The sequence below is a fragment of the Oncorhynchus masou genome, chromosome 12 (genome assembly GCF_036934945.1).
Source record: "Oncorhynchus masou masou isolate Uvic2021 chromosome 12, UVic_Omas_1.1, whole genome shotgun sequence".
In the NCBI taxonomy this organism is placed as follows: Eukaryota; Metazoa; Chordata; class Actinopteri; order Salmoniformes; family Salmonidae; genus Oncorhynchus; species Oncorhynchus masou.
Window position 1 is genome coordinate 66,585,024 of NC_088223.1, and position 26,545 is coordinate 66,611,568.

The 26,545-nt window shown below is 44.5% G+C and overlaps 1 pseudogene; it reads right to left on the reverse strand.

The window, feature by feature from the left end:
• Nucleotides 1–6,282: 6,282 nt before the first annotated feature.
• Nucleotides 6,283–26,545, reverse strand: part of LOC135549387 (integrator complex subunit 2-like) — a 49,466-nt pseudogene continuing 29,203 nt past the window's right edge.

Below are 26,545 nucleotides of genomic sequence, written 5' to 3' on the forward strand. Positions count from 1 at the left end.
TTTTGACCAGTCAATAAAACAAAGAAATCTTTTGAAATGAATCCCATTGTAAAGCTTCTTTCTACGCTGTGAGGTGGGAAAATGCTTTAGTGACCAAAATTAGGGGCGAACTTTCACTGGGGACGGGTAAAAAGGCCCCACCCCCATCTGAGCTCCTAGAATGTGTGGCTCCCCTTTACTTTTTCAAGATAGTGGAGACAAATCAGAAGAAACTGTTTAACCAAGCATTTATGGCAGCTAAGTAATTAATTGCCATTACTTTGAATGTAGGTTATCCTCCCAAATGACAACAGATGGCAGAAATGTCAAGTTATGTGTCACTAGATTTGATTTATTACAAGGGTATACTGGGCAACTTTCATAAGGTCTGGATGCCTTATATGGAATACAGTACGATGAAAGGAATCTATTGAAAACATGCCCTCGTCAGGGGAGATAGGCAGTCCCTAGCTGCTGGGCTGCTCAGTCCAGGCCCTGGGAGTCTGCTGTCCTTTGGGTTGTCACTCTGACCTTGGGCTAACACAATTGAAACCAATAAGGAATGTTTCACTAAGATCCTAAAGCTGAGTGGGGTGTGTTGTGTTGGGACGCAGCTGGGTGGTGGACCCTAGGGACAGGAAGGGGAGACCCAGCTATATTGTGTGAAAGTTTTAAAAAAGAGCTCTACAGTACCATTAGGCCTATGATAAAAATTATATATGGAGGATGTGCTGTTTCTGTGTGTTAATGTATGTGTGTCGGTGTGTATTGCAAAAAAAAGTGTTTCCAAACCTTTCCCTTTGGGGAAAAAAAAGTAAAAGTTTAGCTATTGACAAGACTGGTGAGGGTTGGGCGTGCAGGCGGCTTGGGCTGGCCTGTTTTTAAAGAGTTGTTTGTTAGGCTGGTTAAAAGGTGCAAACACAATATTGATTATTGAATTACGTTTGATCTTGTTCAGTCTTATCAATCACTTAAGCATATATAATAATGATCTCATACCTAGCTTGATGACTGTGAGCATTTATTTTATTTTTGAGAGACGGCTCGAAGGGCCATGGGTCATATTGTATTGTGTAGAAATGCAGGAAATTAACTTTAGATGCCCCAAATAATTATGGGGGAGGACCCCCAGAACCCATCAAGGTTATGTCCCCACCGCTTCCAAAACCAAAGTTGCGTCCCTGACTACAATGACTTAGAACAAGCTGAAGTGCTATTTATATTGGCTCTTAAGGCTTCTCTTCTGTTGCCATCGAGTAAATAGGAACAAATAGCCTCTCTCTGTGTAAAGAGTAAATCAAATCCAAGTATATTGGTTGCGTACACAGATTTGCAGGTGTTATAGCAGGTGCAACAAAATGTGTGTTACTAGCTCCAGCAGTGCAGTAGAATGAGCAAGAAATGTAAACAAGAAATCAATAAATGTCAGAACGATCAATTGTAAATGCGTGGTTTGTATAGACAGTATATCATTTGGAAAAGAAAATGATATGTACAGTAGTATGTCTAGCAGGAAATAAGTCAATTATGGTTTAAAATATCCCAGAGGCATTCTAAAGGTAGTTACAGTATAGCAAAAAGCTGGTGCTTAGTGAAAGTGTTCATTATACCATGACCTACAGATGATGCTTACTCTACAATAATAAATGGGCCTAAGCTACTGTAAACTGAACATTGCATTCTATATTATCCTTCACTTTTCAACTATTGCCTGACTATACAAGATGATAAAAAAGCAAATCAACATTGCTTTCCATAAGGTCAATGGGAACAACATATGGTTCCTTTTCCTCTCAGCCAAACCACAAAAGGGAAAGCAGTACTTTGTAGAGTGCTGAAGGTTATATTTCACTAACCTGCCTGAAGACATTATGTCATGCCGTGAGACTGTTTGTTCATACTCATTCTGAACTAAATTACAAATAAAACGGTCTTTACAGCAGGAATTATGCTAATTGCATTGTGACAGTGCTGTAAATAGCTGTGGTGCAGTGAGTAGTGCCAGCCAGTGCAATGACAGCATGATTTACACTGCATTGTGAAAGTGCTGTACATAGCTGTGGTGCAGTGAGTAGTGCCAGCCAGTGCAATGACAGCATGATTTACACTGCATTGTGAAAGTGCTGTACATAGCTGTGGTGCAGTGAGTAGTGCCAGCCAGTGCAATGACAGCATGATTTACACTGCATTGTGAAAGTGCTGTACATAGCTGTGGTGCAGTGAGTAGTGCCAGCCAGTGCAATGACAGCATGATTTACACTGCATTGTGAAAGTGCTGTACATAGCTGTGGTGCAGTGAGTAGTGCCAGCCAGTGCAATGACAGCATGATTTACACTGCAGCTTGTTTTTCATATTTATTTTATTTATACTTTATTTAACTAGGCAAGTCAGTTAAGAACAAATTCTTATTTTCAATGACGGCCTAGGAACACTGGGTTAACTGCCTTGCTTACTTGGCTCATTGCGCTCAAGCGACTCCTTGTGGTGGGATGGGCGCCTGCAGGTTGACCTCGGTCGTCGGTTGAACAGTGTTTCCTCCGACACATTGGTGCGGCTGGCTTCCGTGTTAGGCGGGCGGTGTTAAGAAGCGTGGTTTGACGGGTCAAGAAAAACATATAATAATTAGGGGTACTTTTGTCAACATTAACAACAGACAAAAGTAATTTCCTAATTGGTCTGTGAGATGAGGGGGGGCTTGATTTAATGTGTCTGGCTCAGTGACAGACAGACCAGAACTCTTTAGGGCCTTTACCTGTTCCAACGAGCAGGTTTTTAGAGCCAGCTCTCTCAACAAGTCCATTTGATCCAACACTACAAAACAAAAAGCTTTGCCTGCCTGCTGTGGTACATCATATCTTGGCATCGACCGTGCCGTGCCGCTTTCCCCCAGATCAACGGATTGTTACAGGGTCTATGGTCTCCGTAATTTTCAGTGCTGTTGTTGGGAAAGATCACCATATACAGTAACTCTATTCACTCTGATCCTATGTTTGTTCTAGTCGATATACCATGTGGAAAGTAGGCATCAGTTAGAAATAAGATACGATCTACATGGCAAATGCAACAACAGATGAAATCAAAGCCGGAATGTGATTGTATGTGTATTTGGATGTCATCAAAGGGCTGCTTTTTGGTTAACCTACTGATTGCTGTGGAGAACAGAGATGTGGCAGCAGAAGCAGCACACTTCTGCAGTAGGAAGTCATACATACACCTTTAGCTTCATTGACATGCAGTGTTATTGAAGACTCCCTTTCCACTCACTCAGGCTCGGCAATCATTTAGCACGCAATTAACTGGCTAATTCAATGTCTGTCGGCACCAAATGAGCAAATAATTAACCCACACGCTGAATGACACTGACAGATCTAATTGAGAGGTAGCTAATGACTAATCTCATAGATTTATGCTCTCTCTCTCCCCCTCTGTCTCTGCATAGCAGTAAACAATGTGATGTTCATGGGGTGGAAGAGAAGATTAAAAGACGTGTGGTTTGAGTAAAAGGTGTTCTCATTGCTCTCATTGAAAACAAAACCGCTCTTTAATTTCACCCCCGCTTGGCTGAGGCATCTCCCAAAGCATCAGTGAGTTACAGCAACAGTAAACCCATTCTGCATGTCAGTCTGCCGCACAGAGCCGTACAACAGCATCCACAAGCTAACCACTACCACTTGCTATAAAAATATGTACTTTATTAGGAGGCACCAGTAAATCTATGAGATCTATCATTTATTTTATGAGTGGGGGGACCCCAGGGAAACTAAGATGATGCCTCACTAGTGTCACCAAAGGTGCAGGTTCTAATGCGGAATCCTAAACTGGTCCCTTCCCCTTCAAAGCTGAGGCAGTAAAAACATTGACCCTAATTAGACCCTCTGATAGCCGCTTAGACCAAGCCAACAGGCTCGAGAGCGAAGTGCTATTTCAACATGCACCGCGATGTGTTTGGAATTTGCACAATTAAATGAAAAAATAAATCGATAAGCGTACCTAATTATGTGTGCGTGTTTGTTTCTGATTTTGGGACATGTAAAACAAATTAAATAGCACCCAAATTAAATGTTATTGAGGTTTAAATCTTGTAAAATGTCGGGGGGGTGGGGGTTTGTTCATTTGAATTTCATGCTTGTTTTATTATTTAAAAGTGGAACATGAATTTAAATCACGAGAGCATCCCGAAGTTGATGGGTTTATTGATCCCCTCGCCGCTCTATTAAAGTCCCCCTCGGAGTTTCGTCACATACACGTAACAGAGGGCCCTCCAAACTAGTTGGTAGGCTGCTAGTTAGCAGTCGTTCAATCTTCTCTGTGTAACCGTTGGAATAATGGGCCAATTAATATCTCATCCCTGGATTGAGGTACGTTTTCCGAGCCATATCTTGCGCCGGGGTGTCTGAATCTCAACAGGAAGTCTGCCTGACCCAAGTGCAGCTTGGGAATCTATGCTGTCTCGAAGTACATCATGCTCTGAAGTCTGTAGCAGTTGGATGAGACCCTAGACGGCATCCCAAATAGTATCCCATTTGAGATGCAGCCCTAGTCTGACGCCAGATGAGTTTAGATTCTACCTTTCTGAGGAGCTGTGCTGTGGTGGTGAACCATGATGAATCCTGCCTGGGATTCTGAGAGCACTTGTCTATCGCGTGGCAAGACTGCCCTCTGGTGAATCCCTGCAATAGAAGGTCAGTCAGAAAACCTTTCAAATATAATCTGACAGCTAGGGACTTGGTAGCCTTAGAATGATGATTTTGGATTAATACATCCAGATGAGTGAAAAATCTATTCTCGTGAAGCACCCTCCTAAATTGCAGTGGATCTCTCTATCAGCAGTAGGCAATTATAAGTCTAAGTGTTATTTTCTATCAGCTCAAGTTTAATTCTTCCAATTTCCTCCACAAAGCTTAATCAAGGAGCAGCAGCACATCACTCACTCATTGTTGAAGATTAAGCTGTTAAGCCCCTACAAGAGATGGCAGTCAAAGCCATCACTTTCAATCTAGCAAGTGTCTACTGAAGGGATCTTGAGTCTCTGTTTAAACACTCACCGGGAAGACTAGAGAGTCCCTTTAGCAGCAACACGAGAGCCATTACAGAAGCCCTGGACAGCTGGGTTTGCATCTTGCCACTACACGCTCCATAAATAATGGATGTGCACAGCCGGTCTTCTCATAAGCATGTACAGTGTGTTACTGTCGACTAGAGACTTCCTTTGGTTTGACTGTCTAGCTCTAGTACACATGCTCCCTTCAGACAGAGTTCGTAAAGTTATGTGACCTGCCTTTAATATCTGTCTGTTTGGCAGCTAGAGGTTAAACAGGTGTTTCTCTAATAGGGCTCGTTCACGTCACCCCCATTATGCAGATCTGATCCAGCCGCAGCTCATAGCTCAGGGTGTGACGGGCATCACCTACTCTGTAAACCACTTAACCGTAGAGACCTGGGCGCAGGAGGGAGCCCACAGCCAGAGAGAGAGGAGCCTCCAGGTTAGAGGAGTCGTAATTAAAGATAATGTACCCAGCATCCATCCACCCCTAGCCCTCTGACTAGAACTACCTCAAAGACAGCCCTAATGAAGATGGTTCACACACCACACGTCTCCCTCTCTCTAGTACACAATCAGCAGCAGTCAAGCAGTTTAAAATGTTATAAAAACACTCTTGTAATGAATGCAGAGTGCCAGCTAGGTTGTATAACAGCTTTTTAAGAACCTGTCAAAAGAGGTATAATGATGATAATAGGTAAGTGGTTGGTGTGTCTAACCAAACACTTCTCCTGGCTGATTATAATTGAGACAGATGCCTTTACTGATAGCAGGCGGTCGATGCTGTATTCTAGCTCTAAGCCCAGCAGCGGGATTGGCAATAGAAGGCCCCTGTGCGGTAAACTGCAGCATGGCCCAAGAGGGACACACTGAAAAGATAAACCTGGGGGCCAAAACCACTAGAACTCTGACAGGAATCTGTGTAATTATAACTACTGCAGAGATAGGAGACTGGTCCAGGAGGACTGAAACATCTCAGGGAGACAGGACGGACAGCTGATCGTCCTCGCAGTGGCAGACCACGTGTAACAACACCTGCACAGGATCGGTACCTCTGAACATCACACCTGCGGGACAGGTACACATTATTCCATTTCTGTTAGTCACATGTCTGTGGAAGTTGTTCAGTTTATGTCTCAGTTGTAGAATCTTTTTATGTTCATAGAAATATTTACACATGTTTGTGGAAAATAAATGCAGTTGACAGTGAGAGGACGTTTCTTTTTTTGCTGAGTTTACTCTATAAAAACACAATGTCACCTGACCACTTCAAAAATACATGTTTTTGCTGCGAAAAATAAGACATGCAGATTAGAAAAATATATGTTTACAGGGGTCAAGAAGACAGATCTATAGCAAATTGTATCTTTCAACACCTACAAAACACTGACATTGCATACACACTACAACATACAGTACATATTGAAAATAACACTCATATCTAAATCTACAACCCTCCTCCAGCCCCAGTGCTTCTCCACTGCAAGTCTCTGTGTTTGTAGTCTGTGGAGGCTGGTGCCGATGTCCATGAAGGTGGTTTCTATATGGTAGCAGAGCTTGACATCTGGGTCGGCACCACCCAGCTCCCCTGCTGCCCTCTGTGGAAGCCTCAGCTTGGACTGACCCCTTCCTGGTACCAACACCTCCCAGGGCTTCTCCTTCACATACTGCAACCCTAAGGGACAGAGGGGAGGGGGGGCAAATTGTGGGAGGGGACAAAGGGAAGGAGGGAGAGGGTATGTATTTGATTTGATTTATTAGGAACCCCGTTAGCTAACGCCAATGGCGACAGCTAGTCTTACTGGGTTCCAACATGGAATGAAAAAGACAAAGGACAAAATAATTTACCATTTAAATACATTAACATGTAGTGTGTGCATCTATCAGTTACACATACAGTTGAAGTCGGAAATGTACATACCCCTTAACCAAATATATTTAAACTCAGATTTTCACAATTCCTGACATTTAATCAGAGTAAAACTTCCCTGTTTTAGGTCAGTTAGGATCACCACTTTATTTTAGAATGTGAAATGTCAGAATAATAGTAGAGAGAATGATTTCTTTCAGCTTTTATTTCTTTCATCACATTTCCAGTGGGTCAGAAGTTTACATGCACTCAATTAGTATTTGGTAGCATTGCCTTTAAATTGTTTAACTTGGGTCAAATGTTTTGGGTAGCCTTCCACAGTCTTCCCACAATAAGTTGGGTGAATTTTATCCCATTCCTCCTGACAGAGCTTATTTTTTTATATATATATATATTTTTATTTCACCTTTATTTAACCAGGTAGGCAAGTTGAGAACAAGTTCTAATTTTCAATTGCGACCTGGCCAAGATAAAGCAAAGCAGTTCGACACATACAACAACACAGAGTTACACATGGAGTAAAACAAACATACAGTCAATAATACAGTAGAAACAAGTCTATATACGATGTGAGCAAATGAGGTGAGATAAGGGAGGTAAAGGCAAAAAAAGGCCATGGTGGCAAAGTAAATACAATATAGCAAGTAAAACACTGGAATGGTATATTTGCAGTGGATGAATGTGCAAAGTAGAAATAAAAATAATGGGGTGCAAAGGAGCAAAATAAATAAATAAATCAAATTAAATAAATACAGTAGGGAAAGAGGTAGTTGTTTGGGCTAAATTATAGATGGGCTATGTACAGGTGCAGTAATGAGCTGCTCTGACAGCTGGTGCTTAAAGCTAGTGCGGGAGATAAGTGTTTCCAGTTTCAGAGATTTTTGTAGTTCGTTCCAGTCATTGGCAGCAGCGAACTGGAAGGAGAGGCAGCCAAAGAAATAATTGGTTTTGGGGGCAACCAGAGAGATATACCTGGTGAGCTGGTATAAGTGCGTCAGGTTTGTATGCCTCCTTGCTCGCACACGCTTTTTCAGTTCTGCCCACAAATTTTCTATAGGATTGAGGTCAGGGATTTGTGATTGCCTTTACAATACCTTAACTTTGTTGTCCTAAGCCATTTTACTACAACTTTGGAAGTATGCTTGGGGTCATTGCCCATTTGCGACCAAACTTCCTGACTGATGTCTTGAGATGTTGCTTCAATATATCCACCTACTTTTCCTCCTCATGATGCCATCTATTTTGTGAAGTGCACCAGTCCCTCCGGTAGCAAAGCACCCCCACAACATGATGCTATCACCCCCGTGCTCCACGGTTAGGATGGTGTTCTTCTGCTTGCAAGCGTCCCCCTTTTTCCTCCAAACATAACAATGGTCATTATGGCCAAACAGTTATTTTTTTGATTCATCAGACCAGAGGACATTTCTCCAAAAAGGACAATCTTTGTCCCCATGTGCAGTTGCAAACCGTAGTCTGGCTTTTTATGTCGGTTTTGGAGCAGTGGCTTCTTCCTTGCAGAGCGTCCTGTCAGGTTATGTTGATATAGAACTCTCTTTAGTGTGGATATATATACTTTTGAATCTGTTTCCTCCAGCATCTACACTTTTCGTACCAAAGTACGTTCATCTCTAGGAGACAGAACTCGTCTCCTTCCTGAGTCGTATGACGGCTACGTGGTCCCATGGTGTTTATACTTGCGTACTATTGTTTGTACAGATGAACGTGGTACCTTCAGGCATTTGGAAATTGCTCCCAAGAATGAACCAGACTTGTGAAGGTCAACAATTTTTTTTTCTGAGGTCTTGGCTGATTTCTTTTGATTTTCCCATGATGTCAAGCAACGAGGCACTGAGTTTGAAGGTTGGCCTTGAAATACATCCACAGGTACACCTCCAATTGACTCAAATGATGTCAATTAGCCTATCAGAAGCTTTTAAAGCCATGACATAATTTTCTGGAATTTTCCAAGCTGTTTGAAGGCCCAGTCAACTTAGTGTATGTAAACTTCTGACCCAGTGGATTTGTGATTCCGTGAATTATAAGTGAAATAATTTGTCTGTAAACAATTGTTGGAAAAATGACTTGTGTCATGCACAAAGTAGACTTCCTAACAGACTTGCCAAAACTAGTTTGTTAACAAGAACTTGGTGGAGTGGTTGAAAAACGAGTTTTAATGACTCCAACCTAAGTGTATGTAAACTTCCGACTTCAACTGTACATGTCTATATATACACACAACAAGTTGGCCACATGGTTGTGCCGTGAGGTGTTGCTTTATTTGTTTTTTGAAACAAGGTTTGCTGTTCACGCACTAAATAAGATGGAGTTCCATGCACTCATGGCTCTGTAAAATACTGTCCATTTCCTAGAATTGGTTCTGACCTGGGGACTGTGAAAAGACCCCCTCTGGCATGTCTGCTGGGGTAAGTGTGTGTGTAAGTTATACAACTTGGAAAAACAGATGACACAGTCAGTATCTCCTCAACTCTTAGCCAATATATCATATTTTACATTTATTGAATTTGACTGCTGCATTGATACACCTTTAGAAATGACTCTATATGGTTCAGGGCATATACTTTTATCCATTGAAGTGCACTTTTTCATTGAACTCCAGAATGGACTGACATTTTGGTGAAATCGACTGTGAATCGATCACGTCACTGATGTAATTACACTAATGAGTAAATCAGTTAGCCCTTAAAACTTAGGCTACGCACTAATGCCAGATAAAAAATAATGAAAGAAAACCCTAAAAGTAGCCTATAGATATGAATGGTACCATTTATGGATTTTTAATGCATTTTTTTCCTTTTATTCAATCAGCACACCACCCACATCATCCACACAATATTTCATGACCCTAAACCCACCCTCCCTGCAGATATAACCACAGGGGCTGCGGTTTAAGAGTCAACCCGCGCCTCATGAACACACACAAACTTACTGGCGATGAGCAGGTCGATATCCCTGGCCTTGGTGGCAACATCTGAGGCACAGACCTGTCCCACCTGCACAAGCAGGGCCGCCACGTCATCGTAGAGCGGAGGGAAGGCCTGGCAGAATGCCACCAGGCACAGCAGAGTGGGCATGAAAAATACAGTGCCTTGCGAAAGTATTCGGCCCCCTTGAACTTTGCAACCTTTTGCCACATTTCAGGCTTCAAACATAAAGATATAAAACTGTATTTTTTTGTGAAGAATCAACAACAAGTGGGACACAATCATGAAGTGGAACGACATTTATTGAATATTTCAAACTTTTTTAACAAATCAAAAACTGAAAAATTGGGCGTGCAAAATGATTCAGCCCCCTTAAGTTAATACTTTGTAGCGTCACCTTTTGCTGCAATTACAGCTGTAAGTCGCTTGGGGTATGTCTCTATCAATTTTGCACATCGAGAGACTGAAATATTTTCCCATTCCTCCTTGCAAAACAGCTCGAGCTCAGTGAGGTTGGATGGAGAGCATTTGCGAACAGCAGTTTTCAGTTCTTTCCACAGATTCTCGATTGGATTCAGGTCTGGACTTTGACTTGGCCATTCTAACACCTGGATATGTTTATTTTTTAACCATTCCATTGTAGATTTTGCTTTATGTTTTGGATCATTGTCTTGTTGGAAGACAAATCTCCATCCCAGTCTCAGGTCTTTTACAGACTCCATCAGGTTTTTTTCCCGTAATGGTCCTGTATTTGGCTCCATCCATCTTCCCATTAATTTTAACCATCTTCCCTGTCCCTCTTGAAGAAAAGCAGGTCCAAACCATGATGCTGTGACAGTGGGGATGTGGGGTCAGGGTGATGAGCTGTGTTGCTTTTACGCCAAACATAACGTTTTGTATTGTTGCCAAAAAGTTCAATTTTGGTTTCATCTGACCAGAGCACCTTCTTCCACATGTTTGGTGTGTCTCCCAGGTGGCTTGTGGCAAACTTTAAACAACACTTTTATGGATATCTTTAAGAAATGGCTTTCTTCTTGCCACTCTTCCATAAAGGCCAGATTTGTGCAATATACGACTGATTGTTGTCCTATGGACAGAGTCTCCCACCTCAGCTGTAGATCTCTGCAGTTCATCCAGAGTGATCATGGGCCTCTTGGCTGCATCTCTGATCAGTCTTCTCCTTGTATGAGCTGAAAATTTAGAGGGACGGCCAGGTCTTGGTAGATTTGCAGTGGTCTGATACTCCTTCCATTTCAATATTATCGCTTGCACAGTGCTTCTTGGGATGTTTAAAGCTTGGGAAATCTTTTTGTATCCAAATCCGGCTTTAAACTTCTTCACAACAGTATCTCGGACCTACCTGGTGTGTTCCTTGTTCTTCATGATGCTCTCTGCGCTTTTAACGGACCTCTGAGACTATCACAGTGCAGGTGCATTTATACAGAGACTTGATTACACACAGGTGGATTGTATTTATCATCATTAGTCATTTAGGTCAACATTGGATCATTCAGAGATCCTCACTGAACTTCTGGAGAGAGTTTGCTGCACTGAAAGTAAAGGGGCTGAATAATTTTGCACGCCCAATTTTTCAGTTTTTGATTTGTTAAAAAAGTTTGAAATATCCAATAAATGTCGTTCCACTTCATGATTGTGTCCCACTTGTTGTTGATTCTTCACAAAAAAATACGGTTTTATATCTTTATGTTTGAAGCCTGAAATGTGGCAAAAGGTTGCAAAGTTCAAGGGGGGCGAATACTTTTGCAAGGCACTGTACAAAAACTTCATGAACAGCAGGGAAGTGAGTACAAACAGAAAAAAAATATATCATGAGTAATACTGCACTAACAGAGATCCACCAGGAGATGGCAGTAACATATTAAAGTACAGAAAGGGAGGCACAGCAAGTAGGACATGTAGTAAGGGGGGAGGAGGGAGGGAGGGAGGGCGTGAGTGAGTGAGTGGTGAGTGAGTGAGTGAGTGGTGGTGGTGGTGGTGGGAGGGTGGTGGGAGTGGCGTGAGTGAGTGAGTGAGTGAGTGAGTGAGTGAGTGAGCAGGGTTGCCATGACGCTGACAGCCAGACGGGCCACGCTGAGGGACTTGGGCAGGGTGTACTGGGAACACAGGTGGGACAGCAGCTGGATGGCAAAAATCTGTAGAGGGGGACAAGAACCACAGTTAATACCAGTCCTTCCCATCCAGAGACACGGGTTTCCATTATAAATGAATACAGGCCCTATACATGTTGTGGCCTGGAAACTAATTGATGTACACTGAACAAAAAATATAAAAACGCAACATGAAACAATTTCAAAGATTTACTGAGTTACAGTTCAATGAAGGAAAATCAGTCAATTGAAATAAATGAATTAGGCCCCAATCTATAGATTTCATATGACTGGGAATACAGCATATGTAGGTCACAGATTCATAAAAAAACAGTCAGTATGTAGTGTGACCAACGGAGTTGATCAGGCTGTTGATTGCGGACTGTGGAATGTTGTCCCACTCTTCTTCAATGGCTGTGCAAAGTTGATGGATATTTGTCCGGAGCTGTAACACGCTGTCTTACACGTCGATCCATAGCATTCCAAAAAATGCTCAATGGGTGACCTGTCTGGTGAGTATACAAGCCATGGAAGAACTGGGACATTTTCAGCTTACAGGAATTGTGGACAGGTCCTTGCGTCAGGGGCCGTGCATTATCATACTCAAACATGAGGTGATGGCAGAGGATGAATAGCACAACAATGGACCTTAGGAACTCATCACGGTATTTCTGTGCATTCAAATTGCCATCGATAAAATGAAATTGTGTTTGTTGTCTGTAGCGTATGCCTGCCCATACCATAACTCCACCACCACCGTGGGGCACTGTGTTCACAACGTTGACATTAGTAAACCGCTCGGCCCACATAACTCCATACACGCTGCCTGCCAGCTGCCCGGCACAGTTGAAACCGGGATTCATCCATGAAGAGCACACTTCTCTAGAGTGCCAGTGGCCATCAAAGATGATAATTTGCCCACTGAAGTTGGTTACGATGCCAAACTGCAGTCAGGTCAAGACCCTTGTGAGGATGACGAGCACGCAGATGAGCTTCCCTGAGACGATTTCTGACAGTTTGGGCAGAAATTCTTTGGTTGTGCAAACCCACAGTTTCATCAGCTGCAGGGTGGCTGACCTAGATGATCCCGCCAGTGAAGAAGCTGGATGTGGAGGTCCTGGGCTGGCGTGGTTACACACCATCTGCGGTTGTGAGGCCGGTTTGACGTCCTGCCAAATTCTCTAAAACGACATTGGAGGTGACTTAAGGTACAAAAATGAACATTCAATTATCTGGCAACAGCTGCTCTGGTGGACAAGCCTGGAGTCAGCATGCCAATTGCACGCTCCCTCAAAACTTCAGACATCTGTGGCATTATATTGTGTGACAAAACTGCACATTTTAGAGTGGCCTTATTGTCCCCAGCACAAGGTGCACCTGTGTTATGATCATGCTGTTATCTTGGCACAGGCGAAATGCTCACTAACAGGGATGTACAGTGCCTTCAGAAAGTATTCAGACATCTTGACTTTTATTCCCTCCACATTACGTTAGTCGTATTCTAAAATTGATTAAACTGTTGTTGTTTTTATCTACACACAATACCCCATAATGACAAAGCAAAAACTGGATTTTAGAAATGCTAGCAAAAATAAAAAACATACCTTGACATATTCAGACCCTTTGCTATGAGACTCAAAATTGAGCTCCGTTGGATCCTGTTTCCATTGATCATCCTTGAGAAAGTCCATTTGTGGTAAATTCAATTGATTTGACATGATTTGGAAAGGCACACACCGGTCTATACAAGGTCCCACAGATAACAGTGCATGTTAGAGCAAAAACCAAGCCGTGAGGTCGAAGGAATTGTCCGTAGAGATCCAAGACAGGATTGTGTCGAGGCACAAATCTGGGGAAGGGTACCAAAAAAGGTATCCTGCATTGAAGGTCCCCAAGAACACAGTGGTCTCCATCATTCTTATAAGATACTTCCAAAAGCTGCCCCCCCAGCCAAACCGAGCAAGTTGTGGGTGAAGGGCCTTGGTCAGGGAGGTGACCAAGAACCCGATGGTCACTCTGACAGAGCTCTAGAGTTCATTTTCTGGAGATGGGAGAACCTTCCAGAAAGATAACTATCTCTGCAGCATTCCACCAATCAGACCTTTATGGTAGAGTGGCCAGACGGAAGCCACTCCTCAGTAAAAGGCAAATGACAGCCCACTTGGAGTTTACCAAAAGGCACATAAAGACTCCCAGAACATGAGAAACAGATTCTCTGGTCTGATGAAACTGTTAGGTTCTTATTTTTCAGATTAAAAAACTCACGGACACTAGAGAAGCTTTAACCAAGTGTAATTATTCCTAAAGGTTCTGTACAGCTGTAATCAGACAGCAAAACATTTCAGACATCACAGTTATATACATCCTACCTAAGACACTCCCGCTCTCCATCCTTAGATTGTGCCCAAAAGAAAGAAGGTAACCAGACACTAACCCTGATTACTCCCTTAAGGGGAACTGACCTCAACCCTCACCTCCTGACCTGAACCCCTCCTTCACCTAATCCACAGATATCCATCTGTCTTCCCTATATCAGCACATCACTCTCCTCTACTCCATCAAACACATTCCAAAGCCTTCTGGCTTTTTTTTACATACTCTTTCTATTCAAGGTTTTGTCTCTATCATCTATTTAATATCTCAAATGTTCAAAGTTTAGCCAATTCCAACAAAACGAAGATTGAACTCTTTGGCCTGAATGCCAAGTGTCAAGTCTAGAGGAAACCTGGCACCATTTCTACGGTGAAGCATGGTGGGGGCAGCATCATGCTGTGGGCATGTTTTTCAGCGGCAGGGACTGTGAGACTAGTCAGGATCGAGGGAAAGATGAACAGAGCAAAGTACAGAGAAATCCTTAATGAAAACCTGCTCCAGAGGGCTCAGGACCTCAGACTGGGGCGAAGGTTCACCTTCCAACAGGACAATTGTTTTATTTATTTTACCTTTATTTAACCAGGCAAGTCAGTTAAAGAACAAATTCTTATTTTCAATGATGGCCTGGGAACAGTGGGTTAACTGCCTGTTCAGGGGCAGAACGACAAATTTGTACCTTGTCAGCTCGGGGGTTTGAACTCGCAACCTTCCGGTTACTAGTCCAACACTCTAACCACTAGGCTACCCTGCACACAGACATCCACAATGACCCTAAGCACACAGCCAAGACAACACAGGAGTGGCTTCGGGACAAGTCTCTGAATGTCCTTGAGTGGCCCAGCCAGAACCTGGACTTGAATCCGATCGAACATCTCTGGAAAGACCTGAAAATAGCTGTGCAGCAACACTCCCCTTCCAACCTGACAGCACTTGAGAGGATTTGCAGAGAAGAATAGGAGAAACTCCCCAAATACAGGTGTGCAAAGCTTGAGTAAAGGGTCTGAATACTTATGTAAATGTGATATTTCCATAAATAAATAAATGTTTTTGCTTCGTCATTATGGGGTATTGTGTGCAGATTGATGAGGGAGAAAAATAATAATTTTTGAATAAGGCTGTAACCTAACAAAACATGGAAAAAGTCAAGGGGTCTGAATACTTTCCAAAGGCACCGTTAACTAAGTTGTGGCCAACATTTTAGAGAAATTGTAACGTTGTTCTTCTGTTGGAGGAGGAGCGGACCAAAATGCAGCGTGGTGGTTACTCATGTTTATTAATGAAAATACGACTAGACATGAAATAACTGAATGTACAAAACAACAGACGGAACGTGAAAAACTATACAGCCTATCTGGTGAACATAAACACAGAGACAGGAACAATCACCCACGAAACACTCAAAGAATATGGCTGCCTAAATATGGTTCCCAATCAGAGACAATGATAATCACCTGACTCTGATTGAGAACCGCCTCAGGCAGCCATAGACTATACTAGACACCCCACAAAACCCCAAGACAAAAACACACCACAATAACCCATGTCACACCCTGGCCTGACCAAATAAATGAAGATAAACATAATATATTTTGACCAGGGCATGACAGAAATAAGCTTTCTGTGTGCACAGAACATTTCTGTGATCTTTAATATCAGCTCATGAAACATGGGACCAACACTTTACATGTTGCCTTTATATTGTTGTTCAGTAGAAAACCCTGAAAAAGACACGGGGCTAATGTAGCTCAGGGTTGTGGGCTTGGATGCCTGTTTCCTCAGCTGGGGCTGGGCCAGACAGCTCTGGGATGAAGTCCAGGCAGATATGGATGGAGGGAATTCCTACCACAGTCAGAGGTAGTAAAGCTTGAGGGCAACCCGGAGAGAGAAAATGAGGAGACAAAAAGAGAAAGAAATTCAAGTAAAAAGCAGAACTCGGTGAAGCGAACATCTGTGCCTTGCACTACCTTATAAAGACCTTTGTCTGAAAAACAAAAAAGCAATATTACTGTTTGTTCCTCTTGAGATGCCGTAGCAACCTAGCCGGTACGCACTTACTCAAAATAGTCTGAATTCATCCAAAATAAATCAAGAAATCTGTAATTAGGTCTTAGTCATGCAATTTTACATCTAAGATGTCTAGTGCAATATTTCTGAAGTGAAAAAACTTGCATTAAAACAAGTCATCGCTTGTTGAGTGATAAACACTTAATTGAAGAATTCCGTCCATAGTTCCCACTCCTACTAGGAGTAGTACTGTTGACCAAATCACAGACAAAGGGGCGTAGACTTCGGCTACCCAACTTAGACTTGCCTCAAGAACAAAATGTGTGCTCGAACAGCCGGAAAAAAATAAATGAACAAAAACATAACAATGTAATCATAATATATGCGCTAAATGTTTGGGAAGCATGCGACAGGCTTTAGTTTTGCCTTTGACTGAGGTTCTTCTGTCTTGTGATGTAAACACACACTCAGCAACAGCTTGTGTGCACAGCATGGATCCAGGCATGCAGGATTACTGCGACAGAGAGGCAGGATTGGGTTGATGAAGTGAAACATATGGCAGCGTCCTACTACTGGGACTGTCTGGGACTGCTGCAGTCATTCAGGCTGCAGGCAACTGATTCCCCTCTCACCACTCAGGCACAGATCACTGACAACAGCACTTCTGTGGCACACTTATGATCTTATGGAAGACACCATTTGGTTATGCTGTTTGTTATGACTAAATGCTGGCTTGACATGTGATCATATAAACATGATCCTTTCAGCTCTCGGAGCCTTATCGACCAAAGGGCTAGAATTTGAGATTAGAATTTGGCAAGAACATCTCTTCTACGTAGTAGAAGGGTTTACCTGGAAGTGCACCAGCTTGGCGAAGTTGGGGTCAGCAATGAACATCTGGTACAGCAGACAGCAGATGCGACGCTGCATCTCTCGTAGGTCACTGAGTAGCCCCTCATCCTCCTCAGCAGGCTCCCAGCATCGCACCTGGCCATGGCCCTTAGGGGCCCCTGCTGCTCCTCTGGGGGGGGCAGACACACCTCCAGCAGGATCTGGACTGCTGCACTGTCCTGGAGGCAGAAAGAAGCACAAGACACACACCATGTGGGATTCTACTTACAACTAAAATGACTGACATACTATACACTGTGTGTGTGTGCACACGTATGAGTGTGTGTATCTGTCCCTGTGTGTTACCTGTGCAGCCAGCAGGGTGTTCTTAAGCTCTTCTCTGGTGACCTCTGGCTGTCCAGCCTGTCCTAGGCCCAGGTTAATGAGGGTCAAAGTCTGTGGTCTCCTTTAGGTGGAGGTTGAGGTAGGCCTTGGAAGCCAGCAGGTAGCTGGTCAGCACGTGGAGGACAATGTCCATCAGGGGGTGACACCTGGGGACAAACAGTTTATTTACTCACATGTACAAAAAATATATTTTGTGGTGAAATAACACACAATAGATATGTTCAATTTTAGGCATGGGCAATTCCACTATATCAGAGTGATGCGGAGACTCAGATTTTTCAACTCAACAAACAAGGACTACTTTTAACCATTTCCACGGAAAAAAATGGACAAAAACACATTCCTTGTCCCTGTGGATTGAGTTGTATGGTTTGTTTAATTTTGCAATCATTGGCTTTAGTTTGACATACATTTTGAAAAATCTGAGTCTCAGCATCACTTTCACCGTGGAATTGGCTACTTAGTGAAATTACTTAAATATTATATGTATACTACATTATCTGATTAATGTCAAACATATTCCAGGCTCAGTAAGCATTGTTTTGTCCTGAAAAAAATACCTAAACTAAATACTTGATAACAATTTCCTTTTTAACACTTTTCATTGTACAACATTCTCAAATATAGTGATCTAATGCAAAATAGTAAGCAAAGCAACAGGTGCAGTAGGAAAGGTAGCCAAGGAATAGTCTACCTGTAGACACTCTGGTCACTGCACAGCACCATGAGGGGGTCCACCATCAGGTTCTGAGTGTACCTCTGCTGCCTCAGCATCTTCACTGAGGGCTGCAGCGCATTCGCAATCATCACCCACAGCCTGGGTAACACAGGGACAGAATGTTTTGCTATGCTGTGGCCAACTGAACATGACCCAGTTACAACACTCATTCAGGGACAGAAAGCAGGAGCATGTTCAGTCGACAGAAAACATTTTGAGACACATTGCAACAGTGCAACCTGAACCTGTCCAATTTCTCATTTACCTTTTCTATGCATGAAAATAAGATAGTTTGTTTATTTTTATGTATTATTTAGTTACTACTAGCCATGCCTGTTGCAGATTTATTTTGTGATAATCAAATCCATCCAATTGCTTGCAATATCTTTCAGTTTCGCATTGAAAACTCAAAGGGTGCCATTAAACCAAGGACACATTGTACTTTCACAGAGAATCAGCTGTAACCAACAGTTCTTCTACACCAAGAGTCTTGTCAGTGTTCCCTACTACAGACTAGCTGACATTAATCAATGGTTCCTCTGAGGCTGACACTCCAACACTCCCTGTTCATCACTCCTTCTTCCCTCCGCACCATTCAATACCACCACAGATGAGTACAGAGGGGGGGGAGGGGAAAAAACGATCCATTAAACCCAAACCCTGTAGGGACCCCTCCCTTTATCCTGTCCTGAGCTGTCCTGGTTACATAGCAGCTTAGCTTGCGGGTATCGATTGGTCTGCCTGCCTGCTCCTACTGACTGTGGCTCTGTGCTCCTGGGGACAATGGGTCAGTGAGAGTCAATCCCCTTATCACCACCAATGAACACACAGAGGCTGAAGGCCAGAAGAGCTGACCTACCAGTAGACCTGATTCATTCATTAACAAAGATCAAATCAAATTTATTTATATAGCCCTTCGTACATCAGCTGATATCTCAAAGTGCTGTACAGAAACCCTTTCTAAAACCCCAAACAGCAAGCAATGCAGGTGTAGAAGCACGGTGGCTAGGAAAAACTCCCTAGAAAGGCCAAAACCTAGGAAGAAACCTAGAGAGGAACCAGGCTATGTGGGGTGGCCAGTCCTCTTCTGGCTGTGCCGGGTGGAGATTATAACAGAACATGGCCAAGATGTTCAAATGTTCATAAATGACCAGCATGGTCGAATAATAATAAGGCAGAACAGTTGAAACTGGAGCAGCAGCACGGTCAGGTGGACTGGGGACAGCAAGGAGTCATCATGTCAGGTAGTCCTGGGGCATGGTCCTAGGCCTCAGGTTCTCCGAGAGAGAGATAGAAAGAGAGAACGAGAGAATTAGAGAACGCACACTTAGATTCACACAGGACACCGAATAGGACAGGAGAAGTACTCCAGATAACAAACTGACCCTAGCTCCCCGACACGTAAACTACTGCAGCATAAATACTGGAGGCTGAGACAGGAGGGGTCAGGAGACACTGTGGTCCCATCAGAGGACACCCCCAGACAGGGCCAAACAGGAAGGATATAACCACACCCACTTTACCAAAGCACAGCCCCCACACCACTAGAGGGATATCTTCAACCACCAACTTACCATCCTGAGACAAGGCTGAGTATAGCCCACAAAGATCTCCGCCACGGCACAACCCAGGGGGGGGCGCCAACCCAGACAGGATGACCACATCAGTGAATCAACCCACTCAGGTGACGCACCCCTTCCAGGGACGGCATGAGAGAGCCCCAGCAAGCCAGTGACTCAGCCCCTGTAATAGGGTTAGAGGCAGAGAATCCCAGTGGAAAGAGGGGAACCGGCCAGGCAGAGACAGCAAGGGCGGTTCGTTGCTCCAGATCCTTTCCGTTCACCTTCCCACTCCTGGGCCAGACTACACTCAATCATTTGACCCACTGAAGAGATGAGTCTTCAGTAAAGACAAAGGTTGAGACCGAGTTTGTGTCTCTGACATGAGTAGGCAGACCGTTCCATAAAAATTGAGCTCTATAGTAGAAAGCCCTGCCTCCAGCTGTTTGCTTAGAAATTCTAGGGACAATTAGGAGGCCTGCGTCTTGTGACCGTAGCGTACGTGTAGGTATGTACGGCAGGACCAAATCAGAGAGATAGGTAGGAGCAAGCCCATGTAATGCTTTGTAGGTTAGCAGTAAAATCTTGAAATCAGCCCTTGCTTTGACAGGAAGCCAGTGTAGAGAGGCTAGCACTGGAGTAATATGATCAAATGTTTTGGTTCCAGTCAGGATTCTAGCAGCCGTATTTAGCACTAACTGAAGTTTATTTAGTGCTTTATCCGGGTAGCCGGAAAGTAGAGCATTGCAGTAGTCTAACCTAGAAGTGACAAAAGCATGGATTAATTTTTCTGCATCATTTTTGGACAGAAAGATTCTGAGTTTTGCATTGTTACGTAGATGGAAAAAAGCTGTCCTTGAAATGGTCTTGATATGTTCTTCAAAAGAGAGATCAGGGTCCAAAGTAACGCCGAGGTCCTTCACAGTTTTATTTGAGACGACTGTACAACCATTAAGATGAATTGTCAGATTCAACAGAAGATCTCCCCAAGTCCAGAAGAGTCGGGAAGCACACAGTACTACATAGAGCCATGACTACATGGAACTCTATTCCACATCAAGTATGTGATGCAAGCAGTAAAAATGGTATTTAAAAACTGCTAAAAATACATCTTATGGAACAGCGGGGACTGTGAAGCAACTCAAACATAGGTTCAGACACATGCATACACACAATAACATACACATGGATTTAGTACTGTAGATGTGTGTTAGTGATGAATTAGGGGCCTGAGGGCACACAATGTGTTGTAAAATCTGTGAATGTATTGTAATGTTTTTAAAATTGTATAAACTGCCTTAATTTAGCTGGACCCCAGGAAGAGAATAGGGATCCATAATAAATTGAAATATATCTTAAATCAGTTTTAATGTTTTCTGCCGTGCGTAATATGCGGTAGGCAATGTAATGTATAACCGCACAATAATCATTTTAATTCAGTTTTGATTTTTCAGGCTTGGGCTCATATATAGGCCTAAGCGTATACATAAGCTCTAATATGTGTATGGGTGCTTTGAATTTATCATCTTCACCTTAGAAAGTACGGTCCATTTCATGGTTTGAAACAGGCTTTGAAACAACATCCACAATGACCATGTTTCCACTCAGTTTTAACCCATTGTTGAACTTCTTTCTTCAAATTGATCGAACACCGAGGTGAGTTTAAAAAGCACAATACTCTTTTGATAAATGTTTGATGTGATTTTTGATTGCACTTGCATTGATGTCAGAGTAGTTAGAGGTACTATAGAGCCCTGTGTACCAGGCCATTAGTGCATAAGAGGAGATTATTTTACTGCAGTCATGACCCATGACTGCTGGTGTAGCTGTCACGTTCTTTCAAAATCGAACCCAGAAGCAGACCAGGACAAGGAGAGTAGGAAGAAGGTGAGTATTTATTTACAAGTGAATGTGAATGGGTAGATATATCCAGGTGGCGTAGCGGGCAGCGGTGGTGAGTTGATGGGAGTAAATAGGTGGATCCAATGGGGTAGCGGAATTCTCCGACGACCAGGCGGGAATGGGGTAAATGATCCGGGTGAGAAACTGAAGACAGAACAAACAGAGGTAAGTTTAAGGCAAGCAATACGTAAAAAACAACAAAACAAATTCTATCCAACTTGAGGCTGATTCTATGGCACGACATACTGTTCATGGCTAACGATCCGGCAGGGAATGGATATCAGGTCCGGGCTTATGAAGAGGAGAGATGATGATCAGGACCAGGTGTGCAGATAGCTGATGGGATACAGGTGCGGGTAATCAGAACTCCCAACTGGCTACATTTCCCGGCAACCAGACAGGGTGCGTTCCAGGACGCCGGAAAAAACACTCCAGAACAGAACACAGGCAAAAAACAGACTCAGGAAACGGGATTCGTGACAGTACCCCCCCCCCTCCGACGAACGCCACCGGGCGGACTACCCGGAGCGCCAGGGTGGAGGCGGTAAAAGTCACGAAGCAGGTCATCGTCAAGGATCTGACGCCGAGGAATCCAACTCCTCTCCTCAGGACCATATCCTTCCCAATCCACTAAATACTGGAACCCTCGACCCTGCCGTCTGGAGTCCATGATGCGGTGCACCGTGTAGACAGGACCACCTCCGATCATCCGAGGAGGAGGAGGACGAGGAGGAGGGGGCAACAGAGGACTGAGGAGAACCGGCTTGAGGCAGGAGACATGAAAGGTGGGATGTACTCTTAGTGTCGCAGGCAACTTGAGTCGGACCACAACAGGATTAATGATCTTCTCCACTACAAACGGACCAATGAACTTCGGTGACAGTTTCCTTGACTCAGTCCGTAGAGGAAGATCCCATGTAGCCAACCAAACCCTATCTCCGACGGTATAAGCGGGGGCAGGAATACGGCGACGATTCGCCTGGATCTGATACCGGTCAGAAACCTTAAGGAGGGCCTTCCTGGCCCGATGCCAGGTGCGGTGGCAACGACGAATGTGGGTCTGGACAGAAGGAACTGAGAGATCCCGCTCCTGAGAAGGAAACAAGGGAGGTTGGTAACCGTACAGGCACTGGAAGGGAGACATCCCAGTGGCAGATGAAGGGCAACCCGTGGACCCTGAACACCTCCCTAACCAGGATCTCGGACGTCTCAGTGGCAGAAGGCAGCTTGGAGAGGGGAACAAAGTGGGCAAACTTGCTGAATCTATCCACAATGGTCAGAATAACCGTGTTACCAACAGAAGAGGGCATATCCGTGACAAAATCCAGGGCCAGATGCGACCACGAATAGTTAGGGGGTGAAGAAGCCCAAAGCTGGCCCGATTGGTACTCTTATTCTGCGCACAAACAGGACAAGCGGCAACAAACCTCCGGGTATCTTCTCCCATGGCAGGCCACCAAAATTGTCTGCGCAGTAGCGCCATAGTCCGAGCAACACCAGGGTGACAAGCTATCTTGCTGGCGTGGGACCACTGAAGGACAGCAGAACGAACCGACTCAGGCACGAACAACCGACCGGGTGGACCGTTACCGGGCCCGGGCTGTGTCCGAAGAGCCGCCATCACCTCCTCCTCAATCCTCCATGTAACGGCTCCCACGACAACGTTCTGGGGAGGAATCGTCTAAGTCTTGGCCCCACTCTCCCCCGTCTTGGAGAACATCCGGGACAGGGCGTCCGCGTTCCCGTTCTTCGACCCAGGTCGGAACGTCAGGGAAAAATTGAAGCGTCCAAAAAACAAAGCCCACCGGGCCTGACGGGAGTTGAGACGTTTAGCCGATTGCACGTAAGCCAGATTCTTGTGGTCAGTCCAGACCAGAAGCGGTCGCTCCGCTCCCTCCAACCAGTGACGCCACTCCTTCAAGGCAAGCTTCACAGCGAGAAGCTCCCGGGTACCCACATCGTAGTTTCTTTCAGCTGGAGAAAGACGACAAGAGTAGAAGGCTCAGGGATGGAGTTTACTGTCAGTGGAGCTATGCTGGGACAGGATGGCGCCCACCCCCACATCAGACGCATCCACCTCCACAACGAACTGACGGGAAGTGTCAGGTTGAGAGAGAGAATCGGGGCGTTGGTGAATCGGCTCTTCAAATCTAGAAATGCTCGGTCTGCCTCAGGAGACCAACAGAACTTTCTGGTGCAAGACGTCAGTACAGTTAAAGGGGCGGCCACCCGGCTGTAATCACGGATAAACCTCTGATAAAAATTTGCAAACCCCAGGAATTTCTGGAGCTGCAATCTCGTACCGGGCTGGACCCAATCCCGAACCTTCTCTTGGTCCATCTTGATCTCTCCCCTGGAGATGATGTACCCGAGGAAGGACGTCGTGTGGGCGTGAAAATCACACTTCTCAGCCTTCACGAACAGACGGTTCTCCAATAACCGACATGCTGAACATGGCTAGAAAGCTCCTTCGAGAAGATGAGGATATCATCCAGGTAAACGAACACAAAAATACCAATCATATCTCTCAGAACGTCATTCACCATACTTTGGAACACAGCAGGAGCGTTGGTCAGTCCAAACGGCATCACCTGGTACTCGAAATGTCCCATCGGAGTATTGAACCTAGTCAACCACTCGTCCCCCTCTTTGATCCGAACCAAATGATAAGCATTACGTAAATCAAGCATCGTAAAAACCGTAGCACCCTGTAAAGAATCGAAAGCCGAGCTCATCAAGGGCAGGGGATACTTGTTCTTGACCGTAATATCATTCAAACCCTGATAATCAATACACGGTCGAAGAGAGCCATCCTTCTTGCTCACAAAAAAATCCTGCTCCCAGAGGTGATGACGAGGGCCGAATGAGACCTGCAGCTAGAGATTCCTTAATGTAGATCTCCAAGGCCTCACGTTCAGGTCGTGAGATACTGTATAACTGTCCCTTGGGAAAGGCAGCTCCAGGAAACAGATTAATCGCACAATCATAAGGTCGGTGGGGCGGAAGGGACAGAGCCTTCTGTTTACTGAATACTTCACCCAACTCGTGATATGTTTCTGGAACCAGGGACAAATCAGGAGGAGCAGAGTCACTGACCTGACTGGAAACGGCAGGAGAACAGGCAGTCCTAAGGCAGTTAGCATGACAATCAATGCTCCAACTAGTTACCTTACCCGTCACCCAATCAAACGAGGGATTGTGTTCCTTCAGCCAGGGGTAACCAAGAACCAGAGGAACATGGGGCGAGGACAGAATGAAGAAGGAGATAAACTCTGAATGATTCCCCGACAACAACATCTTAACCGGTTCAGTCCTCATAGTGATCCGTGCCAGACTACTGCCGTTTAGAGTGGTTTCTTCAATGGCTTCCGGCAATTGCTCCCTGGAAAGCCCCAGCTGTTCCACCAAGTCGGCATCAATAAAGCTGCCATCGGCACCTGAATCGATAAAAGCGTTCATCTCTAAGCTCTGATCCTTATTCATAAGGGCGCAGGAAAACGGGGTATGACAGGATCTTTGAGAGGTTGAAACTGGCTCGCTAAAATTCCTCCCAAAACTAGCGAGCCGGGCAGTTTAACGGGCGCTGTGGACAAGCGGAGATGTAATGTCCCGAGCTACCACAGTAGAGACAGCTGTTGGTCTCACGTCTACATTGGCGCTCCTCCTTAGTTAGCCCGTGTCGCCCCACTTGCATTGGTTCAGGATCTGGTGGCAAGACCCCTCCACTAATCCCAATCAAAACGTTCTGGTTCACTTCCTGAACCGAATGTTAACCGAGTTGCTGATTGATTGGATGGGCCCCACTGCTTCTCCCTCGGACTCTATTATCTACCCGAATAGATAAAGTGACCAAGCTGTCTAGGTCACTTAGGCTCTGGATAGGATATCAGCTCGTCCTTGAGTTGCTCCGACAACCCCTGGTAAAAAGCCGCTTGTAGTGACTCCTCGTGACAGTAGCAGTAATATGATCACCACAACAGCCCTAGGTAACACCTCTCCTGAGAGAAAGCCTAGCTGAGGGAAGGAAACCCCCAAAGCAATAGAGTCTCCTAGCAGCTTAACAACAAAGGACAAAACCCGTCTTTCTCTTGGCTCCACGACACACTCTCTCTCTCTGACCTTCTCAAACACAGCATACCAACTTCAATGGAGGAGAAAACAATGAAAGAGGAGGAAAAGAATTAGCAGCAACAGGGTGGCTGAGAGAGAAGCCAAGTGAGGCTGAATGAATGGAGTTCAGGAGTAGCATACACTATGGTACATAGCCAGGAGGAGACACTGTACAGCAGGATACGTACCAAGTTGTTTAGTATTGGCCAGTAGAGCCTTTTCATAGGACAGAATATAGTAGAGGATGAGGAGCTGTGTGGTGATGCTGTATCTAGAACGCACCCCTCGACCACCCTCAAACTGCCAGAGAGAGAGACTGATAGTGATGGAGAGAACAAGACCTGAGAGAAGAGGGAGAAAAAGAGACGAGTAGAGGTCAGGGGCAGGTCACCCCAGTGTTCTACACTGCAGGGCCAATGGACCACTAGCAACAAATGGCCTCTCCTTCTAGGGCGACCAAGGCGGAATAAAATAATCAGGTAGATGACGGGACATCTATACGGCATGGCTGATGTATGACATCATTAAATATCATATCAGTCAGTGGCTGCTGACAGCCCAATAGCTCGGGGAGACCTTAATGATATTGAAGGCAATTTACTCCCAATGGCCTCCAAACATAATGAATGGCTGGGTTAATTGAAACTGACCAACTATTACTTGATGTTGAAAACGTCTTTACATTGTGGTTTAATGTCACTG